At 36.6% G+C, this 18,499-nt stretch overlaps 1 pseudogene; it reads right to left on the minus strand.

Moving 5' to 3' along the window:
- Window positions 1–1,195: 1,195 nt before the first annotated feature.
- On the minus strand, window positions 1,196–17,507 carry LOC122752114 (annotated as a pseudogene).
- Window positions 17,508–18,499: the final 992 nt, after the last annotated feature.

Genomic DNA, 18,499 nt, shown 5'->3' on the forward strand with positions numbered 1-18,499 from the left:
TGAAACTCATTTGAAGTGGCCTGATGTTCTACCCTTGGCACTGTTCTATCTGCGCAGGACAAGAGGAGAACTATATATATTACCTTATGAGATACTTTTTGTCCATCCCCCTATCCAAGCAAAACCTTTTACCCCATATATACAGAATTGGTGGAGGGAGATACCTCTGTTGCTTCCTATATACAGCCAGACTACATGAACTCTATGAGGCAGGAGCAGCAGTATAGGCTGGCCCCTTGGACTTTTCCTTACATGATTTGAAACCAGGAGACAGTATATATATCAAAAATTTTCAGCAGACTAGTGGGACCCAGCCAGCTTAGGAAGGTCCTTTCCATGTATTGCTAACAACTCTGACTTCCATCAAAAGCATAGATAAGGACTCATGGATACATTGCTCCCACATAAATCCAGTACCAGCACATGTAGAACATTGAATTTCATTGTTTCTTATTCTTCCATGTGTATTCTATTCATCTACCTCTCCAATTTTGAACCAATGCAAGATGGTTTTGATTTTATAATACAATATTAATTCTGTGAGTATTGTGCTCCCATATTCTAAATTTTTTTTCCAACTGACTATTTGATCAATGAAATGGACATGGAGGTTGGGGCCGATCAGGTCTTCGTAGTGGAGGAGGTGGTCTAGATGGAAGAGGTGGTGGGGGAGGTCCTCCTATTGGTAACGTGAGGGGCATTGCTGGCTGTGGTGGTGGCCTTTGGGACCAGCATTAACCATGCCAACCAGGAGTGTTGAGTGAGCTAATTGTGACAGGAGGGACATTCCTCAGCATGGTAGATGGCGTTTGGGACCAGTTTCATCCGTGATTTCCAGCACTACTGAGTGAGGTAAGGATAACATGAGGGGCATTCCTGAGCATGGTGGGTAGCCTTTGGGACCAGTGTTAACTGTTCCATTGAGCACTGTTGGGGGAGTTATTAGTGATATTAGGGTTATTCCTGGGCCTGTTGGGTGGCCTTTGGGACCAGTATTAACCAAGCCATCCAGCTCTGTTGAGGGAGCTATTAGTGACATGAGGGCCATTGCTTGGCATAGTGGGTGGCCTTTGGGACCAGGGTTAACCATGCCATGCAGCATGGTTGAGGGAACTATTGGTGATATGATGGGCATTCCTTGGGATGGTTGATGGTCTTTGGGACCAGTTTCACCCATGATTTCTAGCACTATTCATCAAGCTAATGATGACATGAGGGACAATCCTGGACATGGTGGGAGGCCTTTGGGACCAGAGATTACCATGCCATCCATCACTGTTAAGGGAGCTCTTGGTGACATGAGGTTCATTCCTGGGCATGGTGGGTGGCCTTTGGGAGCAATTTTAACCTTGTCATCCAGCACTGTTGAGGGAGAAATGTTTCTTGGCTCACTGTTCATCAAAGCAATTGAACTAGGGCCCAAGTCTGAGGCAGATGTTGTTCTAGATACTTCAGGTGACCTCCTTAGACTAGGACCAAGAGGAGGCCCATCCATAGACCCTCTCTGTGGAGGAATCATCAGATGATGATTGGGTCTTATTGGAATTGGTTTTACAATCATTGTTCTTTGAGTATTGTTAGCTTTTGATACACTTGTAGTAATTTTTGTCTCATGCTGGCTCCTTGAATCTTCTCCCCTGAAAGGGCCCTTTTTGCAGCATGAGCCATGAACCAGTTGTTATGGGCCACCTTGTCCTTTCTAGCAATCTCTTTCTCATATGATCTGTCTGTTTTATGTATTTTATTCTGAAGCTCCTGAATTCTTTTCTTGTAACTTTTCACTTCTTCAGCCAAGCTGGCTTTCTCATCTATAGCAATGAGCTTCCATTCATTTTCTTGCTTTTCCCATTCTTCCTGAGCAAGCTTCTTCTTCAGAGCCATGTCTGTCTTCTGGTAGAGTTCATTGAGAGTCTCAATTTTTTGTTGCATTTTTACATTCCTTTTTTTTTTTTTTTGCAGGGCAATGAGGGTTAAGTGACTTGCCCAGGGTCACACAGCTAGTAAGTGTCAAGTGTCTGAGGCCGGATTTGAACTCAGGTACTCCTGAATCCAGGGCCGGTGCTTTACCACTGCGCTATCTAGCTGCCCCCTACATTCCTTTTCTAACTGTGCTTTGGCTGACTGAAGAGAAGAGGAGTCATGTTCCAAGTTTTTAATCTGTTCTTCCAATTCATGCTGACGTTTTCTTTCATCTCTTACTTGGGATTGCAAATGGTTTCTATCTTATTCAACTATCCTTAATGTAGTTTTCAGCCTAGAGACATCCATCATCTGTTCAGTCTGGCTCTCCATGTTCTCATTCTGGTTATCTGAGGTGATCTTATCTGACAGCTCTCCATTGGCTAAGTCATCCCATCCATTTCTCTCTTCATTTTTATTTTTGCCCTCAGATGCAGAACCATGATCAAGTTGTTTCAGCTGCATAATGAAATCTTCTTGAGGATTATGATAGCATTTAATTAGCTCACTGCATTCAGTGTGCTGCTCCCTCCAACCTTGTGTTTCCTGCAGTAGCTGCTTGTTTCTCATCTTGAGTGGTGCATTCTCTTCTTTTTTTAATTATAAAAGCATTTTATTATTTTCCAGTTACATGTAGAGATAGTTTTCAACATCTGTTTTTATGAGATTTTTAGTTTCAAATTTTTCTCCCTCTCTTCCCTCCCTCCCTCCCATCCCCAAGACAGCAAGTAATCTGATATAGGTTATATATGTACAATAACATCAAATACATTTCTGCATTAGTCATGTTATAAGAGAAGAATCAGAGCAAAAAGGAAAAACCTAAAAAAAACCCAATAGCACCAAAAAGAAATGAAATAGTATGGTTCAATCTGTATCCTTATTCCACAGTTCTTTTTTTTCTGGATTTGGAGAGCATTTTCCATCATGACTCTTTTGGAACTATCTAGGACGATTGTATTGCTGAGAAGAATCAAGTCTAGCACAGTTGATCAACACATAATATTGATGATACTGTGTACAATGTTCTCCTGGTTCTGCTCATCTCATTTATCATGCAAGTCCTTCCAGGTTTCTCTGAAATCTACCTGCTCATCGTTTCTTACAGCATAATAGAATTCCATTACATTTATATACCAAAACTTGTTCAGCCATTCCCCAGTTGATGGGCAGCCCCTCAATTTCCAATTCCTTGCCACCACAAAAAGAGCAGCTATAATTATTTTTGCACATGTGGGTCCTTTTCCCTTTTTTATGATCTCTTTGGGAAAAAGACCTAATAGTGGTATTGTTGGGTCAAAGGGTATGCACAGCTTTATAGCCCTTTGGGCATAATTCCAAATTGCTCTCCAGAATGGTTGGATCCGTTCACAATTTTTCCACAGCTTCTCCAACATTTATTATTCTCCTTTTTTGTCATATTAGCCAATCTGATAGGTGTCAGGTGGTACCTCAGAGTTGCTTTAATTTGCATTTCTCTAGTCAATAGTGATTTAAAGCATTTTTTCATCTGGCAATAGATAGCTTTGATTTCTTCATCAGAAAATTGCCTGTTCAGGGGCAGTTAGGTGGCACAGTGGATAGAGCACTGGCCCTGGAGTCAGGAGTACCTGAGTTCATATCCGGCCTCAGACACTTGACACTTACTAGCTGTGTGACCCTGGGCAAGTCACTTAACCCCAATTGCCTCACCAAAAAAAAAAAATTCCCTGTTCATATCCTTTGACCATTTCTCAATTGGGGAATGACTTAGATTCTTATAAATTTGATTTAGTTCCCAATATATTTTAGAAATGAGGACTTTATCAGAAGTACTGGCTATAAAATTTTTTTCCCAGCTTTCTGACTGTCTTCTAATTTTGGATTAATTGCTTCTGTTTGTACAAAACCTTTTTAATTTAATGTAATCAAAATCATCCATTTGGTGCATTCTTGCTTATGAAGTGACTTTCTCTTCACTGGGCTTAGCTTCATTAAGGGCTATTTGCAGTTCTGAAAGTTTAAAAGAAGTCATTGTAACAACTTCTTGTAGCTTTTCTATTGCTTCCTGTATTTCCATGATCACAGCCTGAAGCTTTACATTCTGTTCCTTCTGAATTCCCAACAATAAACATAGATTTTTTACTTTGTCACCCACTTTTCTGTTTGTTTCCTCATGCCCTCTGATTTTCTCCTTAAAACCAGCTGCTTCATTAGAAAGATGACTATTTTCTTTCCTTTCCTTTAGTTACTCCTTTGCTTTTTTGATCTTCTGCTTATATTCTGACACCTTTTCTAAAATTTCTGGTTTTTTTGTAAGAGGTTCATAGTCTTCTCAGCAAGTTGTTTCTCATTCTCTTGATAAACTCTGTTCTTTACTGTAAGGAAAGTTCTCCAGAAGAAAATGGCTAAGACAATTGCTCAACAGGCTACTATAATAAATATAGGTTCCCATGGTATTCCACAAAATTCAGGACTAGGATGAATATTCTTGGGCAGTGAAGCAAAGAACTCCAGAAGCTTGGCCAGGAGGGAGGCCCTGCATTCCTGGTATAAATCCCACCTGGTCACAGTCTATGATCCTTACAATGTGTTGCTGTGATCTTTTTGCTAGTGTTTTATTTAAAATTTTTGCATCAATATTCATTTGGGAGACTTATCTATAATTTTCTTTCTCTGTTTTGGCTCTTATTGGTTTGGGTATCAGCAACATATTTGTCCCATAAAAGGAATTTGGTAGAATTCCTTCTTCAACTTGCTGTTGAGCAGTCTTGGGTGGGGCTTCACTAGTGGTCAGCAGTGGGGCCAAAGCTTTTCTGGTGGTCTCTGCTAGCTTTGGAGTGCCTGGTGAGGGTCCCTGCTATGGTGCCCAGGCTGCTCACCTTCCCAGGGAGCTGCTGGTTTGTAGTTGGGTGGAGCCTCACTGGTGGATTTCCCCATGCTCAGAGCCCTGGTTCAGGCTCCCTGCTTTGAGGCAGAAGCAGAAGTAGTAACAGCAATAGCTGTTGCTGCTGCTAGACCTCACTTTCCTTCCACCCAGGTAAGACAGATCTTTCCTGTCAGGCTGATAGGCTTTCTCCCTTCTCCTGTCATGATTCAGAAGCAGTTTTATATTGGTTTGGAGGGGAAATTTGGGAGACCTCCAGAGGGTTGCTTCCTCACTCAGCCATCTTGGCATAGGAAGTCAAGATAGTATTTTTTTTTTAAATGGTTGGAGTTTTATAAGAATTTTAAAGAGGGTCACAGATTGAGAGTTTAAAGGGACATTAGACATTATCTAGTCCAACTAAGTAACTTTATAGATGAGGAAACTGAGGTTTAGATTAGTGAAGTGATTTGTCCAATGGTCGAACAGGTAATTGCAACAATGGGATTCGAATATAGCTCTTCTTACTCCAAATAAAGTACATTTTCTACTTACCAAGCTCCCTCAAAGGTTCTTCAGTAATCCTTTGGCTAGAGTAACTCATAAAAGAAAAATTTTAAATGTTACTCAGTTATTCTATGGTGTCAAAGATGGAATGATAGAAAAGGAAGCTGAGTCACACAGTTCTTAGACTTTTTCTAATCATTAATATAACTGTTGCCCTTATTAATATGAAGTCTTTGTTTACTTATCAATAAATTTGCATATCATTAGAAGAACTAACTTACACCAGTATTTAATAAATTAAATTAGAAGACAAAAGAAAGTTGCATCCAAATGAAAGTTCACAGATTCTCCTTTAAAAGGTAGTCTAAAACAATTATATTTAGTTAGTGTCCAAAGGCAATAATTGACTAGAGCAGGTTGTCAACTATCAAATTCTGGACATTATATCTCTTTTAACACAGCTTAAAAATACATTGGTGTTTTTTCCTTTTTCTTTTTTTTCACACTGTTGACTCATATTAAACTTTATGCTTACTAAAAATGCTAAGATCTTTTTCAAATGAATTGCTGTCTAGAAAAATTTACCCTATAATATAAATACAAAGTTTAATTTTTGAACCTAACTATAATACTTATACCTATTAAATAGCACCCCACAAGATGTTGCCCATATTTCTATCCTGTCATGATCCTTTTGCATTCTGACTTTATTACCAGCATGCTAGGCATCCTTCCTTCCTTTGTGTTATCTTCAAAGTAAGCCACGAATGCCTTTTAACCAATTCACTAATAAAATGTTAAATAGCAGAGGATCAAGTACAGATCTCAGGGTCATAGTATTAGAAAATTTATTCCAACTCAATAATATGTCATTAATGAATACTTGTTGCATGTTATTTTCTAGATACTTTTGAATCTTCCAAAGTATAAGATTGTCTAGACTACATCTCTCCATCATCTCAAGAATGGAATACAAAATTTATCAAATGTGTTGCCAAAAATACAGATAAACTATATCCACAGCATTCCCCTGATCCAGTCTTGTAGCTATCAAGAAAGAAAATTATATTAGGCTGCCATGACTTGTTTTTGATGAAACAATGCTGTTTTTTGGGACCACTGCTTCATTTTCTATATTTTCACCAACTACCCTTTTATTAATATGCCCTAGAATCTTGTCAGGGACTGAAGTCAAGCTCACTAACATATTATTCTTGGACTACATTCTGTCCCTCTCCACCTCCCCTCTAATAGTGGGACATTTGCAGGATTCATCTTGAGTGTGTCTGCTAGTATCCATGATCTTATAGAGATAGCTGACAGTCTCTGAAATCACATTTTTCAGTTCTTTCAGTACCCTGGCATCTAATTAATTTGATGGCTGTGATTTGGACTTAGCAGAGTACTAGCTAGGTGTTCTTTTGCTATTTCCTTATCATATATTAACTATTATTCTTCCTTCCTTCCTTCCTTCCTTCCTTCCTTCCTTCCTTCCTTCCTTCCTTCCTTCCTTCCTTCCTTCCTTCCTTCCTTCCTTCCTTCCTTCCTTCCTTCCTTCCTTTCTTTCTTTCTTTCTTTCTTTCTCTCTTGTGGGGCAATTGGGGTTAAGTGACTTGCCCAGGGTCACACATCTAATAAGTGTTAAGTGTCTGAGGTCAGATTTGAACTCAGGTCCTCCTGAATCCAGGGTCAGTGCTCTATCCACTGTGCCACCTAGCTGCCCCCTAATTATTATTATTGTATATTACCTATGTTAGGCATTTCTTTGTTCTGTTCTTTCTTATTCAAGGATCACTCTAGTTGGCATAGAATACTGAAACAAAATGAGAATTAAGCAATTTTTCCTTTTCTCTATCATTGGTCATGACCACCCCATTTAACCTGAGCAATGGTTTTATCTGTTCTTCAAAATTCTTTGCCACAATGTAGCTTAAAAGAAAACAGCAACAATGGAAACAACCTCTTTTTGTAGTCCTTAACTTTACTTGCTGGAACTTCCTTGAACTTTAGTGCTCCTAACATTCTTATAGCATCAGGATATGCTTTTATATTTATTCTCTATAAACTAGATCACATAAATTTTCTATACTATGTCTTTTTCTTTTTCTTTTTTTTATACTTTGTCTTTTTAAAAATAATTTTGTTTATTCACCTGTGCCTCCACATTGGTCTCTTTGGGCAATTTCTTTTCATCAGAATGGTTTCTCTTTGTATTCTCAACAAGCTAGTCAAACATTAGATTGTTGGCAATCTTCTTTAAAATATCCCCTTATGTTTACATTACAAAATAATCTCTGATAATTTGTGGGGAGGGAGGGTGGTGTTGGTCATTTGTCTCTTTCTAATAAAAATGGAGCATAAGATACATCAGAGGTTAGGCCATTAGGAGGTGGGAAGGCATGAATTTTTTTTAAAAACCTTAGTTTTAATTTGAGATATTACTAAGTATATTTGACATGATAATAAAGCATTTTAAGGGAGAAAGTTATTTCCTTATTTAAAGCTTTTTTTTCTATTTAATGTCTATTGACATATAAACCTTCTCCTTAAACCAAAACATTTCTCTTGGACAAATAAGTCTTGGGAAATCTTGTTAGACACTGTAAGTCAGTGTATCTATAATGGTTGTAAAAACCTCTCCCTTGAATGTTTTTAGGTATACACAGCTTAAAGATAAATAAGTGTTGGAAAGAATCTGGTGACTTAGAGATATATGGATACTTAATATAGAGAAATTTGAACAACTCATGTATACAGACTTTTACAACTTGAATGAACATTATGAATAGCACTGCTCTTTTCTAGAGTTAGGTTAAAAGTGAACAAGTATCATAGGAAGAAAATATTTAAAATGAAAATAAGGTGAAGTCATCACTAGTTAGGTAATTGCTGGAGTAAAATATTAATAATGGGTATAGAACATTAAATGGATAATTATTGCTATTGTAAATTTTTTAGTTTAATTTTAAAATAAAAAGGAAACTTGAAAATTGTTAATTTCACATTCCAAGGTAATATCTCTCATCAACATGAAACCCACTAATATATATTTTTTTTAGTGAGGCAATTGGGGTTAAGTGACTTGCCCAGGGTCACACAGCTAGTAAGTGTTAAGTGTCTGAGGCCAGATTTGAACCCAGGTACTCCTGACTCCAGGGCCAGTGCTCTATCCACTGCGCCACCTAGCTGCCCCAAAACCCACTAATATTTAAGTGCTCTGATGTACTTTAATATTCTAGTAGAGCTATCAGTTAGGAAGATCCACTTTTTTTTCTTGGCGAGTAATCAGGATTAAGTAACTCTCCTAGGGTCACACAGCTAGTAAGTATCAAGTTTTCAGACACTTGGCTGGATTTGAATGCAGGTCCTCCTGACTCCAGGGCCTGTGTTCCATGCACTACACCATCTAGCTGCCCCTAGTAGGGTCCACTTTCAAAGAATACTTAATTATAGAATCATAACTTAATTTTTAGTAAAACATTGAAAATATTTTTCTGGAATCTTGTATCAGGTAAGAAGGGTTATGGAAATTTTCAGTCTTGTGTATAACCAACTCAGTGTCACATTGAACATCTACTTGATATCAGTTTCTTGCTCTTTAAGTAAAGTTATAATTTGATTCTTCTGAGAACTTAGACTGAGAAAATAGTGTGCTATATAAATAGAATTATAAAATTAAGTTATTTTCTGTAATGATTATTTTATAAAATTTAAGTATTCATGTTACACATTTCTTTTTTAAGGATTTCTCAATGTTATTATGAAGAGATGAGTTAAAGTCTAGATATCAGGGCAGCTAGGTGGTACAGTGGATAAAGCACCGACCCTGGATTCAGGAGTACCTGAGTTCAAATCCGGCCTCAGACACTTGACACTTACTAGCTGTGTGACCCTGGGCAAGTCACTTAACCACCATAGCCCTGCAAAACAAACAAACAAAAAAGTCTAGATATCTGTAAGCTTTATAAAAAAATTTTTTTGACATTCCCCCCACCCCCCACCTCAGGTCTATCTTCTTTTGTTGTTTTGGGTGCTAAATGTTAAATAAGTTGAAGGAGAAGTCAATCAGCATTTACTTTAGTTGAGCAATAAATCTTGAAATTTACTAAAAGTAAAGGTCAACATCAGTTGTTTTTAATAAGGGTTCATTATCCATCCCTTTTGAACAACCTTATTGACAAAAAGAAATTTTTGAGATAAAAATTTATTTTGGTAATAACTACTTTTGTTAAAAAAAATAACCTTCTACCCTAAATATGACTATAAATTAGGAGACTATACCCAAAGCTTAGTGGGGTTACAGAAGAATAAGTTGTTGTTCAGTCACGTCTGACTCTTCATGACCCTGTGGACCATACTTTCCATGAGGTTTTCTTGGCAAAGATACTAGAATCATTTGCAGTTTCCTTTTACAGCAGATTAAGGCAAACAGAGGTTAGGTGACTTGCCTGCACACAGCTAGTAAGTCTCTGAGTCTGGATTTGGGGCAGTTAGCCTGAAAAATGGCCTAAAAGAGGAAAAGAGAGATGTTTACATAACCTGGAAGGTGGATCAAAAGCTAATGAGCCAGAGGGACAAACTCTTCAAGGTCTATGTCACAGGCTGGAGACAGAAGATAGAACACACATAGAAGGATGTCTAGTTACAAATCATATGTAATTGGATTTAGACATAAACACACACACACACTCACACACACACTCACACACCCCAGGATTCTGACAACAGATTTAATGATCAGCAGAACAGGCTGGATAGACTAGGATCTGGATACTGGGCAACCCCACCAAGGAAGGGAGGTGTGGGTTATCCAAAAAATATCCTAGCGATGGTCATGAGGAGGAAATCTGGAAAAGTGGGAATTTAGGAAATCACAGTTTCTATGTACTCCAATTTCTTCATCTGTAAAATAAGACATTGGACTAGATGACCTTTAAGATCACTTCCAGTCCCAATTTTCTAAGCCTCTTGAGTAGGTAGAGTGTTAAGAAGTGGGTAGAATGTCCTAGGCAGGATGGTAGTCAGACTCAGGGATGACTGATGATTTTTTTTGATGACCGGTGTTAAAATACAGAGTAAGAAATGATCTTTGGTAGTAAGTAGAAATTCTGGCAGATAACTAGTATCAGTATACCATGTTGAACCAGTTTATAAGCCACATGAGAAAATACTACTACTCTTTTCCTCCCTGAAAACAAACAAAAAAACTGTACCAACCAACTTCATTATATATCTTAGCTGAGATCTTAGATGAATAAAAAAGTCAAATTTACTCTCAATTGTATTAATATTTGCCAATACTAAGGATATTAGTCATAGCGGCAACAATGGGCTCCATCATAATATGATGATGATCAAGTGCTCCAGACATCTCTTAGATTATAAATTGCAGATGAGTTGTTGACCTGCAGTAGTAGAAGGGGTTTTATCATCTGGAGAAATGAGCAGTAGAATAGGCTGGAAGGGGATCTGAATATTAAATAAACATATTTAAATCACAGGTCCAGATAAAAAGTCATAATGGGTTCCAAAAATTCTTTGAGGGATGGCAACATAATTGACATACATGTTTCTCTTCTGAAGGTGACTTTGAAGGAGACAATGCTCATTTATGTAGTTATGTTCTAGTAGGCTTGTTAAAAATGTCACATTTCTTTCTAAATAGTAATACCTAGTAGACAGGATCTAGGATGTTGGTAATCAGAGTCTGGTAATCAGAGCACTCTTATGAAATCAGCCAGAAGATCTCATAAATAAATTATATGATGAAGCTAGAAAATACTGTTTTTCATTTCAAGAAAATCAAGTATGGGTTGGCCTAAATGATCTCTGAGGCTCCTCCTAACAAATTCTGTGCTATTACCATTAAAAATCAGAAAAATGTAACTGTAAGGTCCCTAGCTATGTTTCTATGGAAAATATGAGTATATCCAAATTAAGATGAGGCTGAGGTATAGTTCTCATACTGATGCTAACTTTGCCTACTTCTATATCTTTAGCCTCAAGTTTTTAAAAAATAATTTACAACTTATGAGAGGTAGCAGAATATAGTGGATTTGAGATGGCTTTGGAGTTTGGAAGATGTGGATTTAAATCCTACTTGTCATTTTCTCCTTGAAAGCAGGAATAGTCAATTTTTATCTTTGTGTCCTAGGGCCTACCACAGAGTCTGGCACATAGTGGGCAATAAATGCTTGCTGATTGATAGCGTTGTGAACATGACTAAATCACTTAATCTCTCAGTGCTTCAGGTAACCCTAAACCTCTATAAATTATAGATAGTCTGCTCAGTAGAAGGAATTTCTATGTTATGAGTTCGCCACAAAGATAAAATCACAGGTCTGGACCAAAACAAAAACAATAACAAAAAACTCATGTGAAATCTAGTATATCTTCTTTTTCTGTGTTATTTTCACCAAGTTACTTTGCTCTTCAAAACTTCCTCAAAGATAATAAACTTTCTCAAGGATAATAACATAAATTAGCAGGGCAAAAATCTAATCTCTTTTCTGAGTTCCTAGGAAGACCATACATTTGAAGTTAAGAATAATGGCTTTACTTTGGTCCTTCACAGTGTTAGCTAAAACCGGTTAAGTATGGACTATGGACATTTTAAAACTTGATTAGTCAAAAATACCAAAGTTAATTGATCTCAGTAATTCTCATCCCTTTCCCCCTAGAAAGATTGACTTTGATATAGAAAACAACTCATCTCATCTCATGTCATCTGATCTCATGTCATGTCATGTCATGTCATCTTATCTCATCTCATCTTCTTTTCAGGTTTGGAGCTCACAACTAGAGAATTCTTAAGCCCTTTCTGAATCACAACTGGTCCTGGTCCTAGTCCCACAGCTCCTACTGCATTCTGGGGAAAGTAAAGTTTACCTTTAGATATACACATACTCTATACACATCCCTGTCTCTGTAGATCTCTGTCTTCCTGGTTCTTTTTTTGGTATGCTGAGGGATATGGGCAAGACAGGTTGAACATTTTTTGACTCAACAAAGATCATCAGATGATATTTAGGGCCTCTTCTCTAGATGTGTTGCTGCTGTGGGAATTCCTATTATCAGATGACTGGGAAAGAATAAAGAAACCTCTACCCTTCTATACCAGGGCTGGTACAGCCCTGGTTGTTATCAACCAGTAACTGAACAGCACTGCAAATATTGCCTGTCCTGAAGGCAGATTGTAAAGTGCAATGAAAGCAAGACCTCAATAATCTATGATTTATTTGAATGGAGTGTTCATTAGTAAATAAATAGCAAAAAAGATATCAATAAGAATATGTTACTAGATGGTCATAAAAATGCAGTGAATCCTGTTTAGAGGAGGTTAACCTATTTGATTAATACTAATTGCTAAAGCACAGAAGATCATTTTCAGTTTTAGTGAGTGTAGAAGATATGGTAATATGAAGACTTAATGTGGGAATGAAAATAAGACTTACTACAATCCTAATAAGACAGATTCCTACAGCTTTCAAAGACCCCCATTTTAGCGCGATGATTTGTGTCTTTGAGTTGTGATTTGAGGTTGGGAACTAACTAGAGATCTTGTTCCCCTTACTGTGAAGCTCTTAAATCCCCAACTTTTTCCTCTCCCTTTCCTAATATCAAGAAAGCAGATGATATTAAATGAGCAGCTGAATTTATTACTTTATTGCCTAGTCAGGGACAAACTCTAAGAATAGCATATTAGGAACAATTTGGCAAAGTTGTGTTGTTACCTCTAGAAAGAGAGCACATATTAAAGACCAGGAAGCAGGTATAGGCTGGGGAGCTGCAATTACCCAAAATGGTGCCCTGAACTCTTGTCTTATGATTTTAACCCTTCTTTTCATTGGGGTTGCTTTCACTTGAACTTGTTTAAACTGCATAGTCAAAGAAGAATTTAGCAGCACAAGTTCTATTAACATCTGTGCTAAATGGGAGTCAGGTGGAAAAAGGAAATCCCTGGGGACCACTTTAAAAACTTTACTCAAATATGTTACTTTTATTCTCCACTGGGAATTATAGATGAAAAAGAACAGATTCTTCACATAGGCCATGAAACTGAATCCTGGTGGTCAGTTTGAGCTTTGCCAGACTGGGGAAAAGTGGTAAGAGGAGAAGGACAAAGTCTAGTATTGATGATATAGGCAGAGGGAAGGATGAGAATAACCTTTAGATTTCCTAACAATGTTTTGAGGTTAGTAGAAGTAATGGATTTGTGAATTTCCCTTTATCTAACCCCCTGTCTTTGGAGGTTCATTGGTTTTCTCTTCCTTTTTACCCTCTAAAGTCTTTGGAATGTGAAATTGTTTGGACAGCCCATTTTCATTTTAAAGGCAGAAATAGTAAAGCTCTTAGAGACAACAGATGAGAACACTGTGCCTATAGCCTCTCGGCCTGAGAACAATGCCACACTACCAATTTCTGGATTACTTGTTTCTGGTGTTGATTATTTTACAAGCAAGAGGATCCTGGGCTGAGGTTGTGCTCTCAGAATATTTATTCTATGGTATTTTATAATAGCTATTTCTGATATTGAATTGAAAAGGAACCCGGGGTTTCCATAATAGAAGTGTGGTAACATAAAACAGCCAAGATTGAGAATAAATAAGTTGGGTCAGTAGACAATTGAATTTATAACAAAGAGAAATAGTTCTTACTTGAGGTGCTAAGAGATATGTACTTAATTCTCTAATGCAGAGCATTACATGAGCCAAGCATTAATATTCTATTGCTGAACATGAGGCATTGAGAGGTTATTTGAAATATTAAATTATTCAATCCAGCATTAACTGACTTATCTTTGGTTAGTATGGTCACTTCTTTAATTTTCCTCATGTCCATAAAGAAGCACATTTAAAGAAATAGAACAAGAGACTAATAGTAAGATTTTTCTCTTTTAGAAAAAAGGGATTTTTGCTCACATTTATTTTATTTTAAACTCTTTAACTCATTATTGTCTGGAGGTAGCCCTATATTCTTCAGAACCATCACTAACCAGAATGGTCTCTCTTGCTTTGCCATTTTCCCACATCATCATGATTTATTGCAAGCCTTTTATGTACTGCTTGTTCTGTGGGAGATGCCCCTTAAGGAACTTGCATTCTAGTTAGAAATAAAAGAGTAAAATATGTAAATCACCTAAGGGATAATACAAAATAGTGTTTATATAGTATTGAGAATAGGTGTGCAGAGAAGGGGGTAAGTAATATCAGTGTAGGCTGAAGAATTAGGGAAAAACTTCAAAGAAGTAGGAAAGCCCTTAAAATATAGAGAGGATTTAGGTGGGGAGGTCATACTGGAATCAGGACCTATTTTATTACCATACATGCTACTAACTGCAACATTCTCATATAAATTAATAAAAATAATAACATGGAAACTGCCTAGCAATTTCTATTCCTCATTTTGTCACATTAGAGTCAAACTTTAATCAGCTATGACCTAAAATAATGAAACCCTTCAAACAATTAAATTTTACCTCCTGGATTCTTTTCTTGTTTTACTCAAATCTCATAAGTAGAATGATTAAACAGATTATTGAGTTGAAATTTAGTGAGGAGGGTATAAAATTGTAGCCTCATGTTTGTATTTAAATCATTTTCAAAATTACAACTCTTTAATTAGTAATTTTTATTCATTAATTGTTATATTTCTTAATAAGGAACTTATTTTTATTAATAAGCATGATTGATTAGAATTGTGCACTAATTATTTTTTGGCTCAGTTATCCAGGATTTATGGAAAATGTAAATGTTTGGATAAGACAGTCAGGTCTAGGCACTACCGTTCACCTAGTGGGTGATTACTTGAATTTCTTAGAGAGTGACCATTCCATGATTCATTCTATGAATCAGAGACTCACAGAATATTAAACCTGGATAACCTAGTACAACTCTCTCATTTTATGGATGAAGAAACAGAAGCAAAGTCTTCTTTCCCCCAATCAGTGACATTTTGAATTTAGAGTCAAAGTGTCACTCTTGAAAACCAGAATGATACAAATAACCATCCATATATACCCTCTTATCCTTGTCAACCCTCATCCATTTCTTCCCAAAATTTCACTACAGGGGACACACCCAACATGCTGAAGCCCCTTCTCACTTTTTTTGGATATTAACAGGGTAATACTAGAGTACTACTCTGACCAATCTACTTGTCATAACCCCTCATTCTTGCCAGTTGATGAACCATCTCCTGCCATGTGATTTTTAAAAAATGACATTCTCAACTCCTATTCATCTTCAGAGTTAATTGTTGGTTGATTATGTTACAACCTAATCACACCCATCTTGTACTTTTCCTTTTCCCCCTTTTGATGCTTATCATTAGTTCTTCAAAGGCAGTGGTGTTCCAGTTCTTGCTGCTATCCAGCAATACCAGGAAAATATTTACATTGAAAATATGGATCTTTGATGTTATGAGTTTAGGGGCTATTAAAAATGCTTTGCAATTTCCCAGAAGTAACCTAACCCACTGTGTTTCTTCTTTTCAGCTCTGGACCCAGTTCATTGTCTACCTGGATTCTTCATCCCAGAGAAACATACTCTTCAACAAGCTTTATAGGGTGTCCATTCTGATGCTTGTTGAAATCAGGGCAATAGGAATTCATCACTCCTTTGATATTTTCTCTGGGAATAAAAAGCCCAAACTTCTTTGATATCTTTGTAGATATCTTCCAGAAGCCTTTCTAATGTCTTGGGGCTTTATACAAATAATATTATGACATTTGCTATCAGGAACATCTAGAGGTCTTCTCTATCCAAAGGGAATCTCTCCTTGGCCTGTGAGCCTGAGGCCATATTTCAGTCCTTTCCAGCATGGTAAAAACCAGAAATAGCCTTTAGGAACACACTTTATCTCAGTACAAAGATGAGGCATCAGAACCACACTTAGATGCAAATCTGTGTTAGATCTCCTCTATCACAATGGCAAACACTTTTGGCAAGTATGCATCTCCCTGTTTTATGCCTTGCCTGTTGTTTATTATCAGAGGATCATTGAACAGGGTTATTTACATTGTTAAGTGTTCCAAGGAACCTTAAGTGGACAAGAGACAACTTGTAAAATAATGTGGTATTTTGTTTGATCAAGTCAAATGCTCTTGTTTGTGGGGGGAGAGGGTGTTATCATAATTTTAAAAGGCAATAAGCAAAAGAATATCTTAAATTTTTATATCTTTTAGTCAGTTGTGATATGACAGATATGTGGTCTGTTGTTCAATATCATTTATAAAAGTCTGCTTGTTCTCTACTAATATCTTTGCTAAGGATGCTCTCAAATCATACATAGAATTATAAAAACCATTTTTCTGGTATTGGATATTTGTCCTAAAGAGACCAAGTTAGCATCATTTTGGGAAGTAGGGAAAGAAGTATGGAGGGCAGCTAGGTGGTGCAGTGGATAAAGCACTGGTCCTGGATTCAGGAGGACCTGAGTTCAAATGCGGCCTCAGACACTTGACACTTACTAGCTGTGTGACCCTGGGCAAGTCACTTAACCCCCATTGCCCCGCCAAAAAAAAAAAATGTATGGTAGCCATATCTTTTTCCACCCATGTACCTCATCTACATGACCAAAAGAAACCAACTGGCCTTCTTAGTGACAGTTTTATGAATTTTATTTTGTATAATCTTTAAAATTAAACCAAGTGGGGGCAGCTAGGTGGCACAGTGGATAGAGCACCAGCCCTGGAGTCAGGAGTACCTGAGTTCAAATCTGGCCTCAGACACTTAACACTTACTAGCTGTGTGACCCTGGGCAAGTCACTTAACCCCAATTGCCTCACTAAAAAAAAAATTAAACAAAGTGAATTAAAAATTTATTTATTTTAATTTTCATCAATTACATGTAATGATATTTTTTGAGTTCCAAATTTTTCTCCCACCCTCCCTTCCCTCCTGCTCCCGAAGCTAGTAAGCAATTTGATAGAGGTCATATATTACACTCATATGTTGGTTAATTAATTAATTAATTGACATTAATTAATTAACATTAATCAGAAGAAAAGGAAAGAAAAATGCAAGAAAAAATAAACAAGAACAATAACAAAAAAGCAACAATAAAAGTGAAAATAGTATGCTTCAGTCTACATTTAGATTCCATAGTTCTTTTTCTGAATTTGGAAAACATTTTCTACCGGAAGTCTCTTGGCATTGTCTTGGATCATTGCATTGATGAGAAAAGCCAAGTGCATCACACTTGATCATCACAGTTGATACTTTGTATAATGTCCTCTTGGTTCTGTTCATTTCACTCTTCATCAATTCATGTAAATCTTTCCAGGTTTTTCTGAAATCCATCTGCTCATCATTTCTTACAGCACAATAGTATTCCATTGCATTCATACACCACAACTTGTCCAGCCATTCCCCAATTGATGGACATCCCCTCAATTTCCAATTCTTTGCCACCACAAAAAGAGCAGCTATAAATATTTTTGTATATGTGGGTCCTTTTCCCTTTTCCATGATTTCTTTGGGATATGGACCTAGTAGTGGTATTGCTAAACCAAGTAAAATAAGATTAATAAGATTTACCCCTTTAAAGATTTTTAAAAATAGATTGGAAAGCATATAGGTCAATAGTTGTTCATATTTTCTTGATCACCTTTTAAAAAAAATAAATGCCTTCCAAGATATTTTTACTACACTTTTGACATATCTCTCTCATTTAGATACCTTGTAAATCAATCTTTCAATGTCCTCCCAACCATATTGCTTTCAGAAAGAATTTCTCTATAAAGAGTTGATATAATCTGGCTGTTTGTTCTGTCTTTTTTCTCTTGTGCCATTTCTACTTTTTCTGTAGGTACCCCAGGGACTATTATGTTAGGATTAGATTGTAGCTCCATTATCCTTGAGACAGAAAAAAAGTTTTTGTAATAATTTTTGAAAATATTTTTCATTTTTCTTCAGTCTATAGTCCTCTTTCTCTGGGAAGTAATTAAAATGTTTAATGACTATTGCACTTTCTGGGTTCTTTTGATCTTTTTGTAATTAATTTACCTTAATTCAATCTCTGGATTAAATTATTATAGTCAAGGTCAAAGTCATTCTTATTATCTATTTTTCTTTTTAATTGATTATGTAAACAATTCTGGTTTACATCTTAATTATATAAAATATCTCTTCCTCATTATTTCTTGTTATTATATAAATTATCTCTTTTTATTATCTCTTCCTCATT

The sequence above is a fragment of the Dromiciops gliroides genome, chromosome 1 (assembly GCF_019393635.1).
Source record: "Dromiciops gliroides isolate mDroGli1 chromosome 1, mDroGli1.pri, whole genome shotgun sequence".
NCBI lineage: Eukaryota > Metazoa > Chordata > Mammalia > Microbiotheria > Microbiotheriidae > Dromiciops > Dromiciops gliroides.